This window comes from Oreochromis aureus, linkage group 3 (genome assembly GCF_013358895.1).
Source record: "Oreochromis aureus strain Israel breed Guangdong linkage group 3, ZZ_aureus, whole genome shotgun sequence".
Classification (NCBI taxonomy): Eukaryota; Metazoa; Chordata; class Actinopteri; order Cichliformes; family Cichlidae; genus Oreochromis; species Oreochromis aureus.
In genome coordinates this window covers 33113396-33126682 of record NC_052944.1, presented here as the reverse complement: position 1 = coordinate 33126682, position 13287 = coordinate 33113396, and positions in this window count along the sequence as shown.

Here is a 13287-nt window from a genome sequence, read left to right as displayed (position 1 = left end):
TTAATGCAAAGCACTATGTGTGATGATGGGACTCTGGTCAGAGCTGATGGGGAAAATGGATGGAGCTAAATACAAGGCAATCCTGGAAGAAAACCTGTAGGAGGCTGTGAAGGAGATTCACCTAACAGCAAGACGATGATCCTAAAATTACAGCAAGTGCTACAAAGGAATAGTTTAGATCAAAGGATATTCGTGTTAAAGTCCAGACCTAAATCAAGGCCCTGTGTGTGTGTGTGTGTGTGTGTGTGTATAGATTCATAAAAGAATAAAGTATCAACAGATACTGATAAACAGATGTCATACTCAGTGATGGTAAATGTTCACATCTGGTGTTGGAAATCTTTCCTCTTCCACTGGTTTGGTCTTAAACTCACCTACAGGAAGTGATCAAGCTTGATCAGGGCACATCCTGCTCCCTCTCTCAGCTCATCTCTGCTACTTTAAAAGTAGCTGTAATTGCTCTATTCATGAAGGTGTAAGCTGTTCTTTAGCACTCAGTGACCACACAGTGGGCTGGTTCTTGAGGCACAAGGGAAATGTTTTGTGTGTTTTATTATTATTATTTTTTAAGTCAAACCAAACTACAATGTTCAATCTTTAGCTGACAATCATTTAGTTTCAAATAAAACTAAAGAAATACTTGTGTCAAAGAGATCCCTGTCTTTATCTAAAAGTGGAATAAAAAGACTTGATGTCCAGCCTTTCTATGAGTAAAGTTATACAGTGTTGAAACAGCAGCCTGAAGAAATGAATAGCAAACAAAAGTCAAGGTTGATGCACACAAGCCTTTGATAAAATCATAAAAATACAGATTCATTTACATCTGCATGTTGGGGTATTTTCTAATAGATGAAAAAAGTGATTGTTGATGCTGCTTCTCCCTATATTTGATATTAATCCAGGAAAACATAAAATACCATCAAACTCACCAGTCATCAGCTGCAATTACAGCATTTGTTAAAAGGAAGGTAAAACTGTAGGTTTTTCCATGTTGTGTATGATCATGGGCAATTAAATTATTATATTATTTTAATAATTTAAATGATTGATTTTGTGATCAGAAAAAGATCAGGTCAGTATCATTTCAAATGCATTTAAATTGCTACTGAATCTGGCTCTAAATCACTAACAGTTTGGGTGAAAAGTAAAAAATAAAACTAAGAAAATTGACAATGTTACAGGCAAAAGGTTATGCCTGATGGATGATGCATTAAGTGCTACAGGTTGAATGCTGTGGGGAAGCCAGGGACCGCCCCTCTCTCTGCAGTGTGTGCGGAGTAACATGGAGAGAAATTTGTCATAAAAGGGTCACAAATGTGTATGATTTGATCCACAAGTAAATAAAGTTTTACATGTGTACAATGATTTGTGTTCGAAGGGGTTAAAACTCATGTGTTCTCCCTTTTATTAGTAGATGCATAAAAATGAGGCTTTTGCTTATTAATTACTGCACAAATTAATTAAGCAACAAAGAGTCAACCTGTTGAAACCCAATGCCCCCGACATTTAAGGCAAGATGAGGTATGTCATGTATGTTATGTGAAGGTGCAGAGTTGTGTTCTTGTTAGACTGATTTCACACTTACAACTTTGACTTGTGATCTCTTCATAAAAATGTGGCTAACATGTTTCTGCAGTAGGGCCGTTGTTAAGAGATTTTTACATTTACTTACTCTGATAACCTTTATTTTGCTTAAGTATAATTTCTTGTGAGAACATGATGTGCCTGCAACCTACAGATTAAGGAACAGAAGCATGCAAAGTCACACACGCTCAGGCAGAGACAGTTCCAACCTGAAGCTGATGTGACAAAAGATACTAGTTCCTCTTGTCTTTCGGATAACGGCCACTCATGCGATAACCATATCTAGAGATGTTTTTCTATTATATATGCTCCACCTAGAGATGCTGTGTAAGCTTTCTCTGCTATAAAATAAAGAACGGACTGAGGCTCTGCGCGACTTGCCTGTGTCTTGCCACGCAGTAAGCCTCGCCCATGTACATGCCATAACTTGAGTTTGTGTTTCTTGCTTCTCTAAGGGTTTTTCCATTGACAGCCGTAAACTTTTAAACTATCAAATAAGGGACACTGTCGTGCCAGAAGCCCAGTGCACAACCAGCTCGGTATAGTGTAATTATACACTGAATGTGACATTGCATGTAACGCTCAATATACGGGACATTTAAGGTAGAGTAAGGGATGAACCATTTTGCTTATTAATACGGGATGTCCCGGATAAAACTGGACAGTTGGCAACCCCACTCTGCAGCAACATGAGAGAATAAACATGTGACAGTATGTTGTGGTCAGATCTTGTTGGTATGTCTGTGTAAAAGGAAGCAGAAGTTAAAAAAAAGTGTTTGTGGTCTTCACAGTTCTTTGGTATCTGCTGTGCTGCTGCTTCACTCGCTGTCTTTACAGAAAGTTGTAGAAGTTTTCAGACGTGTCACTGCTGGATGTGAGGATGGGAGCCACTTTGCTCTGTGAGCTGGGCCTATTCTGTGAGTACATCACTGACTCCTATTGTTTGATTCATACTGATCCATAAACACGTTTGATAAGAAGAACAGAGCATCAGTCATTTGTACCATTTCAGGTCATGTGATCAGAGGACTCTCATGTTTGTTACCAACATGGTTGTTTGTAGACTGGATTAGATTTTAGTGCAGTGACTCAGATCAGAGTGGAGCTGGTTTAGTTTATCTAACAAAGGATTATTTAGCTTGTTAATGTCTGAAGTTTCTGTCTTTATTGTAGTGCTCTGTATGCTCCTCTGCACTGGACACGCTCAAGGTGACTGAACAGTTTTCACTTTATTTTATTTATTTCTTTTTATTCATTTAGTAAAGATTCATCTCAACCTACTGCATCAGTTTTAAGCACCTTCTGATTTTGTTCAATGCATTTATAATTTTATGAACATGTTTTTTCTTGACTAAATAAAAGTGTTTCATATTGTTAACTTTGTGGTTGTGTTGGATTCTAGATGCTGTGCTAACTATTGAACCCAACTGGTCCAGTTTTTTCATTGGAGAGTTCATTGTCCTCAAATGTGACATGAATGAAGGAAAAGACACTGACTGGAAATACAAATTCAATAAAGGTGGTCAAGACTTTATCCTCTACAGCGACTATAAAGAACACAGATCAAACATTACATCTACAGGTGACAGTGGTGAATATCAGTGCGTTGGTGAGATGAAGAGCTCACGTGATACAAAGAACAGTAATACTGTCTCTGTAACTGTATTAGGTAAGTGCTCAGTGACTGACAACATACATTTATGATCCTATAAATGTAAATTCAGTTAATGTTGTCATGGAAATGTTTTTTTTTCCTGATGTTATGAAACAACCATCTTATCCCATCATTGTGTTTCCTTCAGCATTGAGCTATATTAGTTTACATTTAGTGTGACTTCTTCAGGCCAGAGAATAAACAAACAGTTATACTGTGTTTAATTAGAGATCTACAGCCTGAATTACTGCAGCTGTGTCACCATGCTGAGGAAAACAAACAGTAAAAAATATGATGAAGTAGAATTTTGTAGATTTTCCTGCAAGTAGGAGGTTTAATAACATTAACACATACTTTTTAAAAATGTTTGTATCTGTTTTGCCTTCTTTTTCATAACAGCAGATAAACCCAGGGCCACACTGACAGCAGGAACAACAATCATACCAGTAGGGGGCAGTGTGACCCTGAGCTGCTCTGTGCAGAGCTCTGATGGATGGAAATATGAGTGGTTCAGACGAAACCAAAGAATCTCTGAAGTTCAAATCAAAGATCAACAAAACAGAGATATCAGAGTATCTCAAGGAGGAAACTACAGCTGCAGAGGAACAAGAGGAAACCCAGTTTACTACACTGATAGAAGTGATGATGTCACCATTGAGATAACCTGTGAGTTCAGTCATTTAGTTTGAAATATACATTCACTCATGATTATCAAACATACAATGTGAAGTTTTCTGTGTTGATTCATGTTTCTATTTGTATCTCAACTGTTAATATGTGTAAACAGTTTCCAATAAAGTTGTTGTAAAACAACAACCCAACTGGCCTCAGATATTCAGAGGTGAGACGATCACTCTGACATGTGAGGTGCAGGAAGGAGGTGAAACCACTGAGTGGGAGTATGAATGGAGAGGACCCAGCACACCCACACAGTGGACACACAATAATGATGTGACATTCAGAGTTTCTGAGTCCAGCAGTGGAGACTACATGTGTAAGAGTCGACGCAGAGATGACTCATATTCTTCAACAGAGTGGAGTGAAGCCTTCACATTGTCAGGATCAAGTAAGTCATGTTTGTTGTGTGATCTCCATTTGACAAATGTCACAATGGTCAGCACAGGATGAATTCAATGGTCTACAAAGCATGTTCCATTGTTAGTCAGACACAGAGCTGCAGCTGATAGTAGCCTCATTGTAGACAGTTTGTCACCACTTTAATATATTTATTTTCTTTCCATCTTTCTTTAAACTCAACAGCAGATCAACCAAAGGCCCAAATAACTTGTGATGTGAGAGACATTCCAGTAGGGGGCAGTGTGACCCTGAGCTGCTCAGTGAACTCATCATCATCTGGATGGAAATACTACTGGTACAGAGACCAGAACTCCTCTGAACCTCTGACCACACAAGATGCAGTTTTCCCTTCAGATGGACAAATCAGAGTCTCACAGGAAGGACTCTATAGGTGCAGAGGAGGAAGAGGAAACCCAGTTTATTACACAGAGGACAGCGAGGCAGTCAGCATTGATAAGAATTGTGAGATTTTCTTTCTTTCTTGTATTTTTAATCAGTGAGTTTTCTAGAAATCTGAGACAGATGGAGATCCTGTTCCTTTTGGTTCAGTGTTAAGAAGAGAAAATCTTCTTTCTCAACTGTTTTTCAATAAAAATGACAAACTCATAAAAATTGTATGAGAGAGGAAGTGAAATTCAGATAAAAGTTTAAATATATCAGTAATAATGAAAAACATCACATGTGTAAAACACGTCTATTCTTTTTAGTTGTTATTAGGAATATTGGAATTGTAAATAATACATTTTGATGTCAGACAAATGCCCACGTAAATTATGGTGGTGAAGATATTTACTCATATATACATTTTAACATATATACATAAGCGTAATATTTTATTATTGTATTATTTATTACAGCAGTGCCGGGACATTTTCTCTCCTCTGATCGTTGGACTCATTTGTGGAGTTTTACTGATTTTTTTCTTCTTCTTCTGCTCGTGTGTGTCGTTTCAAACAGTCAAAGGGTGAGATCATTTCTGTGTGATATTAGATTGAATATGATCTAATTGTTCAGAATCACAGATGTATCCTGAACACTGCATGTACTATTATAACACTACAACAGTTTGAACATTTTAAAAACATGTAATTATCTTTTTTTTTCAGATTCATTCTTTATCAGATTGGTTCAAATCTCTCTCTCTCACTTTAACATACTAGAATTGCATCCTGTGTTTCTTATTAAATCTAATGTTTCACTTCATTTTTAAATGTTCCACCAGGACTCAGAGCACAAATCAGAGCTCTGCTATGAACCACATGATCAATCAGGATGAATCTCAACACAGACAAAACACTTCTCCTCTCCAAGGTCAGCCCTTGTGTTTGGTTTTCATTTATTTGTTGTTACCTCCACCATGAAGGTGATGTTTTGGTAGTGTTGGGTGTCATTCTGTCTGTAAAACGAAAGCTGGAAATGTTTTGAATGAATTGTGATAAAACTTTGTAGGGGTGTGGAGCAGGGTCATGTTAGCAATCCATTAAAATCTGTCTTACGTCCACCGAGGTCTTCAAGGTGGAAAATTAACAAAAAGCCTCAAAACTCAGAATATATGATTCTTACAAGTGTGTTCTGTAATGTCGACACACAGAAAGTACTTTATGAAGATTTAAAATATAATGTCTTATGATAGCCTGGAGGTTAGCCAGCATCATTTTCCTTCTGTTTCATTTGATATAAAAAAACTTTATTATTGCCACAGTGACAGATGCAAGAAATCAGAATAATAAATACAGGATAATGAACAACATAGTGTGTGTATGATTGGGGTCATTTTATTCTGATAGTGTAAATAATTAGAGATCACAGGTTAAGAGGTCGGGTAAGGACAGCATGAAAGATGATGTAATGAGTTTATTTAATTGAGGAATGACTTCCATATATTGATGTCAGCAGCAGCAGCTTTTAGTTTTTCCACTGATGTTTGTTCAGTTAATGCGTTTTCCATAAAATGGTGCTGATTTGGTTTTTGACTTCCAGTTTTTGAAAATAGTCCTCTTTGCTGATAATTAGCGCTGTTTAAAGTATTTTTCCAAAGGTTTGTTATTGCTTTGTGACATAAATCTCAAGTAGGCAGAGTGAAGAGGATAGTGGGATACAGCAATCTAAAAGATAAGAAAGAGGCTCCAAAAACAATTAAATCATCTCCAGGCTTTTTTATCCTGATCATCTGTCCATCCTCTTTCAGATGACAGTGTGTTGTATGCACAGGTCTCCCACAGTAGATCTAAAGCCAAGAGAGACAAAGGTAAGGAAAGTAAAAAAAAAAAGTTTTTACTTTTGCTGTCTCATTTATAAAGTCTTACACACCAAGTAATCATCTTTGACTGAATCATGACTTCATCATTTTAAGAGGGTAGTGATGATATGAGCCAGTACAGGAATATCCCTCGTTGGAGTGTAGAGTTGTTGGCCCTGCTGATCAGGGATGAAGAAGGTTTGAACTGATCTGTCACTGAAATGAGAGCTAACAGCAGCTTAGGAGGAAACAGGTTTTTAAACATGACAGCAACAAGTTGTCATAAAATCTCTTCTTTGATTGAGTGAAAACCTCCTTTAGTCAGTTCATGTGAGTTGTTGACTGACAGAAAGATATCATCTTATTTTATCCTGATCATCTGTCCATCCTGTTTTAGATGACAGTGTGTTGTATGCACAGGTCTCCCACAGTAGATCTAAAGCCAAGAGAGACAAAGGTAAGTAAAGTAAAAAAAAAAGTTATTTATTTTTGCTGTCTCATTTACACTTTTCCAAAACGGAGGTCTTAAAGGTACCGAGGGTCACAAATACTTAAAAAAAAAGTTGGTAAAAGTTGAAGTACTGATTCTACTTTTTTACTCAAGTAAAAGTGAAAAAGTACAGGCTCTAAAATGTACTCAGAGTAAGAAAGTAAAAGGTAGCTCTTTGGAGGACAATTCTGCCATTTATTTTTGTGCAATGCTAACTGAACCTTGTGCTATATTAATGTAATAATGTTAATGGAAGTTAAAAAACATTTTTTTTTTACTTTGAAAGATTTTTGTGTTTTTTTTTTGACTGCTCAGAAAAATTGAGTAAGTTAAAGTATATTCAGCAGGTTGGGGGAGAAGAGATTCACCTGGTTTTCTTAGTGTACAGGATGTGATCAGGTGACCTGCTGGTTTTTGTGGATTTACATACCTGAATTCAACAGGATGTAACCTGATGTTTCACAAGCTTTGTTTCCTGATGTCCATCCTCTACACTGACAGTAAACTCTTTATACTCACTTATAATGAGATTATAAAGTTAGTGTAAAGGTGGAAATCAGTGACTGAATCTAAACATCAACAGCTTAAATTCATATCACTCTCTGTTACTCTTCACGTAACCTAACTCTAACCTTGGACACCATGGCTGCTGTGCACCAATCCAACACACTGTTCTTTACTTTAAAGCCATCACGGTGCAGCAAACTGACCTGTTTATCCTGCACTAACCTGCAGAGTATTTCCATGCAACCTATGAATAACACAAAGTTAGTAAATACCTCAGTTTGCTTTGCAGTGTTTCACAATATGAAAAAACACAACTTCCCATCATGTATGAATCCAATATCTGATTTTAAAAAAATGAGCATTACAAGCTTTTAATTTCCAGTTTGTCAAACACCACTGAGCAGTCTTTACCTTTAAATATAACCTCTCTTCTTCCTCTCCTGTCCTGTCTTTCTTTTGAGTGAAGTTAGCTTTCTTTTCCTCTCTCTCCCTGTTAAATACATCAGCTGGACCTTTAGCTACAACACACTGTGTGACAAACTGCACACAAACAGTTTGTGTGTTTGTTAATGTTTGTTGTGCTGATAGAAACATTGAAGTTCTCCAGAGGCCTGGTAATGAGCTAATCATGTGATTCAGGTGTGTTGACCCAGGGTGAGATCTAAAACCTGCAGGGACACCGGCCCTCGTGGACTGAGATTGGGGACCCCTGATGTAAAGAGTAGAAAATACTACATACAAATAATATTTGTCTAAAAATGTAGGGAGCAAAAGTAAAAAGTTGTGTAGAGTAAAGTACAGATACCTGAAAATTCAACTTAAATACAGTAACAAAGTATTTGTACTTCATGACCTCCCACCTCTGACACCAAACAATTAAAACCATTGACGGCATCATGACATCACTGTTCTTAAAGCGTGGTGATGCATGAGACAGTACAGAAATATCCCATGTAGGAGTACAGAGTCCCTGACCCTGCTGATCAGAGGTGGAGGAGTTTTGAGCTGATGTGACACTGAGATGAGAGCGAACAGCAGCAGTTTGTCATAAAATCTCTTCTTTTATAAAGAAAGTATCTCCTTCAGTGAATTCAAGTGAGTCAGGCACTGACCGACAGAAAGATGTAAATATAAAGAAAATTAAAGCCCTTCACTTTATTTTATCCTGATCATCTGTCCATCCTCTTTCAGATGACAGTGTGTTGTATGCACAGGTCTACTACAATAGATCTAAACACAAGAGAGATGAAGGTAAGTAAAGTAAAAAAGTAAAAAAGATTATTTATTTTGTTTTGTGTTTGCACTGTTTAATAAGTCAGGTTATGATTTTGAACCAAGAGGTACAAAAATGTACAGAAATAACAGAGCTTACAGTGATAAACCACAGTATGTAAGTTATTTAAGTCAAATAAGTTTTACAGGAAGTAAATTTAATCCTAAATCACCTTTAACCACCAAATAATCCTTTATTGATTCTTTCAGATCAAGAAGAAGATCTGTGTCTGTAAACCAACTGAATGGAGGACAAAACTGAGTTTATTTCATCTGAATTTCAAAAAGCATTGAAAACAAAACTGATAATAAGCTTATTCCCCTTTTTATGAAAAAAACGTAAAAGGATTGAAGTAGTTTCATTTTCATTAATGGATTAATTATAATTTCTAAAATCCTGTTTTACTTTTCACTCTTTTTAAATAACTGTTTTATGAATTAATAAACATTTTTTTTTGCTTGTTTTACTTCCTGTAAGCATCCAGCTGTTTTAATTGTGTTATCTGATGATCTGCACCATATAAACCATTTGTTTATATAAATTTGATGGGATGCTAATGATAGTCTGGCCTCTCTTAGCTTTCTCTAAAGTTTGTTCCAATGAGTGCAAAAGGGAAAAAAAAGGTGGTTGACAGCAGGCATTTACTGCATTTTAAAATTATGAAACCCTTACATTATAAGTAAAACTACTGTTAAGATGTCTACATAATACAAGTAACACATGGTGTTATTAAAATGTTTATTTACTTATTCATCATCAGGATTGGGGGTGGCTGGGGTCATATGACGATGCTTAGAAAATGTATAAAATGGGTATCAGCTTTTAATAATCTCCCAATTGGATCGTCTAAAAATTGCTGTAGTCTGTGAGGGCTGGGAGGACTGTTTGCATAGTTGCTCATGCTAAACACTGAACATCGGAGCTGTTCATTCTCGTTTATGTGCCCCTCCTCCCTTTTCAATTCTTTAACTTCTTCACTTCTATCTAGTACACGGGATCTGCCAGACCCGGGAGCCGTCGCCAGTCCCCTTCGAGGCCTTCCCCAAACCGCAGCTCAATTCATGTCCAATCTTTCACCTTTACCCACTAAAAGACTGTCAAACCTAAAATGAGGACGTGGGCCCAGCTAGTGAACTTAAAATAATGAAACTGATCTGCTTGTCCAGCTCCTACCACTCCCAATTTTTCCAAGCTCATTCATATAAGACATTTCTAATTATAACAAAAGGCTCTAGTTGAATTATTATTCAAGAAATCTGCTTTTTTTAACCATAGCGTTGTGAAAAGAAAGTTTTCTCAGGACACTTTGCATTCTTGTGAAGTTCTTAGTGCACTTAGCTGCTTCCATAGAAGTTAAGAAGGTAAATAAAAGCCAGGTAGTAAATATCAACTGCACCTCGTCAAATAATCGACAGTAAGTTTGACCAGCTCTTTAAGACGAGAAGTTCTGGCAGTTTGTCATGAACTCATGAAGTGTACTGAAGGGAAATGTGAGATCAACTGAGCACCAGGTTAGCTCAGTAGGTGAGCAGGCGACCATGTGCCACATGACCAGAAAATAGCAGCCTGAATTTGAGTCTGACCCGTCGTCCTTTGCTAAATGTTTCCCCTTCTGTCCTCCCACTTCCCTGTCTGTCTACACCGTCTCTGCCATTACGGGCTAAAAATGTGAGACTGACAGCTAAGTGGGTGAAAATTCCTGTATAATGTGTGACTGTCACGGTTCACTGTGGACTCACACACGGAACTCTTCGGTTTGAAGTGGGGTTTATTTCACATTCACCAGGTGTATTTACAGACAGTGCAGGGAATTGTGCTACATACAAGCGTGACAGGGGTCCAGGCTCCAGGGAATCCAAGGTGGGGAGGATGGGGGGAAAGCCCTCGCTCTTCTTCACTCACTGTTTGCTTCCAGCTATTCTAAATCATCCACAACTGGGGATCTTCACCGGGAAACAGGGATGGGTCCAAGGGATCTAAACATAGAGTCAACACGTTAGAACAAGAACACAGATACAACAGGAGTCTAATATTACGAGAGGGGAGATACACTGACACGACTCACGCAACAATCCAGCGATGAATGGCTGCCATCCCTCTGCTTAAACGCTGGCCGCGTCAGTGAGACTCAGGTGTTTCTACTTCATGGGTGCGTTGGCCGAGGGCGTGAACCTGCAATGAGTTCCACCCCGGCGAGAGTGAGAAAGCAACAATGCAGCTGATCAGGTACCTGCTGATCCACCGGGCCGTGACAGTGACAGACTGTGACAGAAAACAGTTACTTCAAATTACCGCAAGTTATTTTTGCTAAAGGCAAAGATATTGTGAGCAGCTGTGCTTCAGATGCTCAGATAGCAGATTTCTACTCTGGCTCATCTTCAATGGAAACATGCAGTTTAAGTCCAAAACAAATTTGTTAAATAATAAGATTTCCTTTTTGTAAATGACTTTACTTTCACAACTTTATATTGCATAAATATGAGTCAATTCTATTCCGTTTTATTTATGCAGCACCAAATCACAACAACCGACAAGTGCTTTGAATTTTAAGGTAGACCCTGGAGTTTACAATAATACATAAAGACAAAACTCAATGAAGGTCCTAAATGGAAGAAAGCAGTCTTACATATTTGTTTAATGTGTGCATTGAAGGACATGTCTTGGTCAAAAATGACTCCAAGGTTCCTCACAGTGTTACTGGAGGCCAAGGTAATGCCATCCAGAGTAAGAATCTGGTTAGATACCATATTTCTAAGATTGTCAGGGCCGAGTACAATAACCTCAGTTTTATCTGAATATTGAAGAAGAAAATTAGAGGTCATCCAGGTCTTTATGTCTTTAAGACATTCCTGCAGTTTAACTAACTGATGTGTGTTATCTGACTCATCTATACATATATACATTTTATAAGCATGTAACACCAACGTTCAGGCTTTAATGCTATAATGTCATGTTAACTGTTTCTGAATCACTTAATGATTTTGCACGAATATTCATAAGTGTAACTTTAATGTATAATTGCAGACAGCAAAATATTAAAATGTAATCTGGATAACTGAGAATCTTCAGAGACAGTACAGTGCAAAACTCTACCCAAGAATCAGAATCAGAATACTTTATTAATACCTAAGGATATTATGCAGTTACAGCTGCTCCAAGACAATAAGAACAGTACAGCTGCTCCAAGACAATAAGAACAACAAACTAACCTAAATTAAATAATAACATATATTACAAAGTTTACAAAAGCACTAATATATAAAAATAGCTCAATTATAAACATCCTCCTATTCACTCTTGTTACTCATATTGTTCAGCATTGTCCTTATCTAGCACAGCCAGTAGCGGTTTTTGATACGGGCGACACGGGCGGTTGCCCGGGGCGGCATCACGGGCATCGGCAAAAAAAAAATAAAAAAAATTGCTCGTACTCATGCTGCCCCGACATCAGCCAGCGCATTTTGGGAAAGTCATAGGCATCGATCGGTTTTCTATCGCCCATTTGCTGGGAGTAAGGGCGCCCTCCGTTTGCGAGGTGCGCCTGCTGCTTGCGGCACAGGGAGGAGAGGGCGGGGCGGCGGGGGATTCTCTGGCTGCCTGGAGCAGCAAAAAATAGCCAACTCGCAAAATAAAACAAAATAAAAACAAACCAACAAACACGAAAACACCAGACATCATGATACAGACTTATAATTTGCACCGATGTTTTTTTAAATTCTATACGCGAAAACTGAGCGCGAGAGCCCTCGGTGCGCATGCTCGCTGCTGAAGTCAAAGTAAACTTGATTGTCATCTCCGCTACATACAGTCCAGTATATAGAGAGACGAGACGACGAGGCTCCAGTTACAGCAGTGCAAGTAAACAAACAATAAATATAAGAAGAGTAAGAAAATAAATATACACTTTAGGACTCGGGGTAAAGGGATCAATAACAATTTAAAATTTATTATTTACAGTTTGATGATTTAAAGTCTCACACACAACCCGTCGAAAGGGGAGGAGACCTGCTGCTTCCAAATAGAGCACATTTCATTCATAATGTTGTAAATTCAAGCCCATTATGTATTCATGATTTGAAACCTGGGTTTTGGTAACCCCAGAAATAAACCCTAGACAAAGTGAATCTGTGAACTAAGGTGCAGGTCTATTAGGTTATGTTGTGGTGATCCTCGAGTTGGGGGATGGGTGTTCATACTGGAGTGCAAAATTAAAACCAGAGGTAGTGTTCGCCCAGGGCAGCAAACAGGCTAGGACCGCCACTGAGCACAGCATCCTCTGACACCACCTTAGCGGAGTCCACGTCCATCCTCACAACATTACTGGCCTTGGAGATCAGTTTACTGAGTCTGTTGGCATTTGTGACCCTCAACTTGAGAGGCAGGCAGGACGGCGACGATGCTGCCGGTTTCTGCGCCGATACTGATAAACAGATGTCATACTCAGTGATGGTAAATGTTCACAT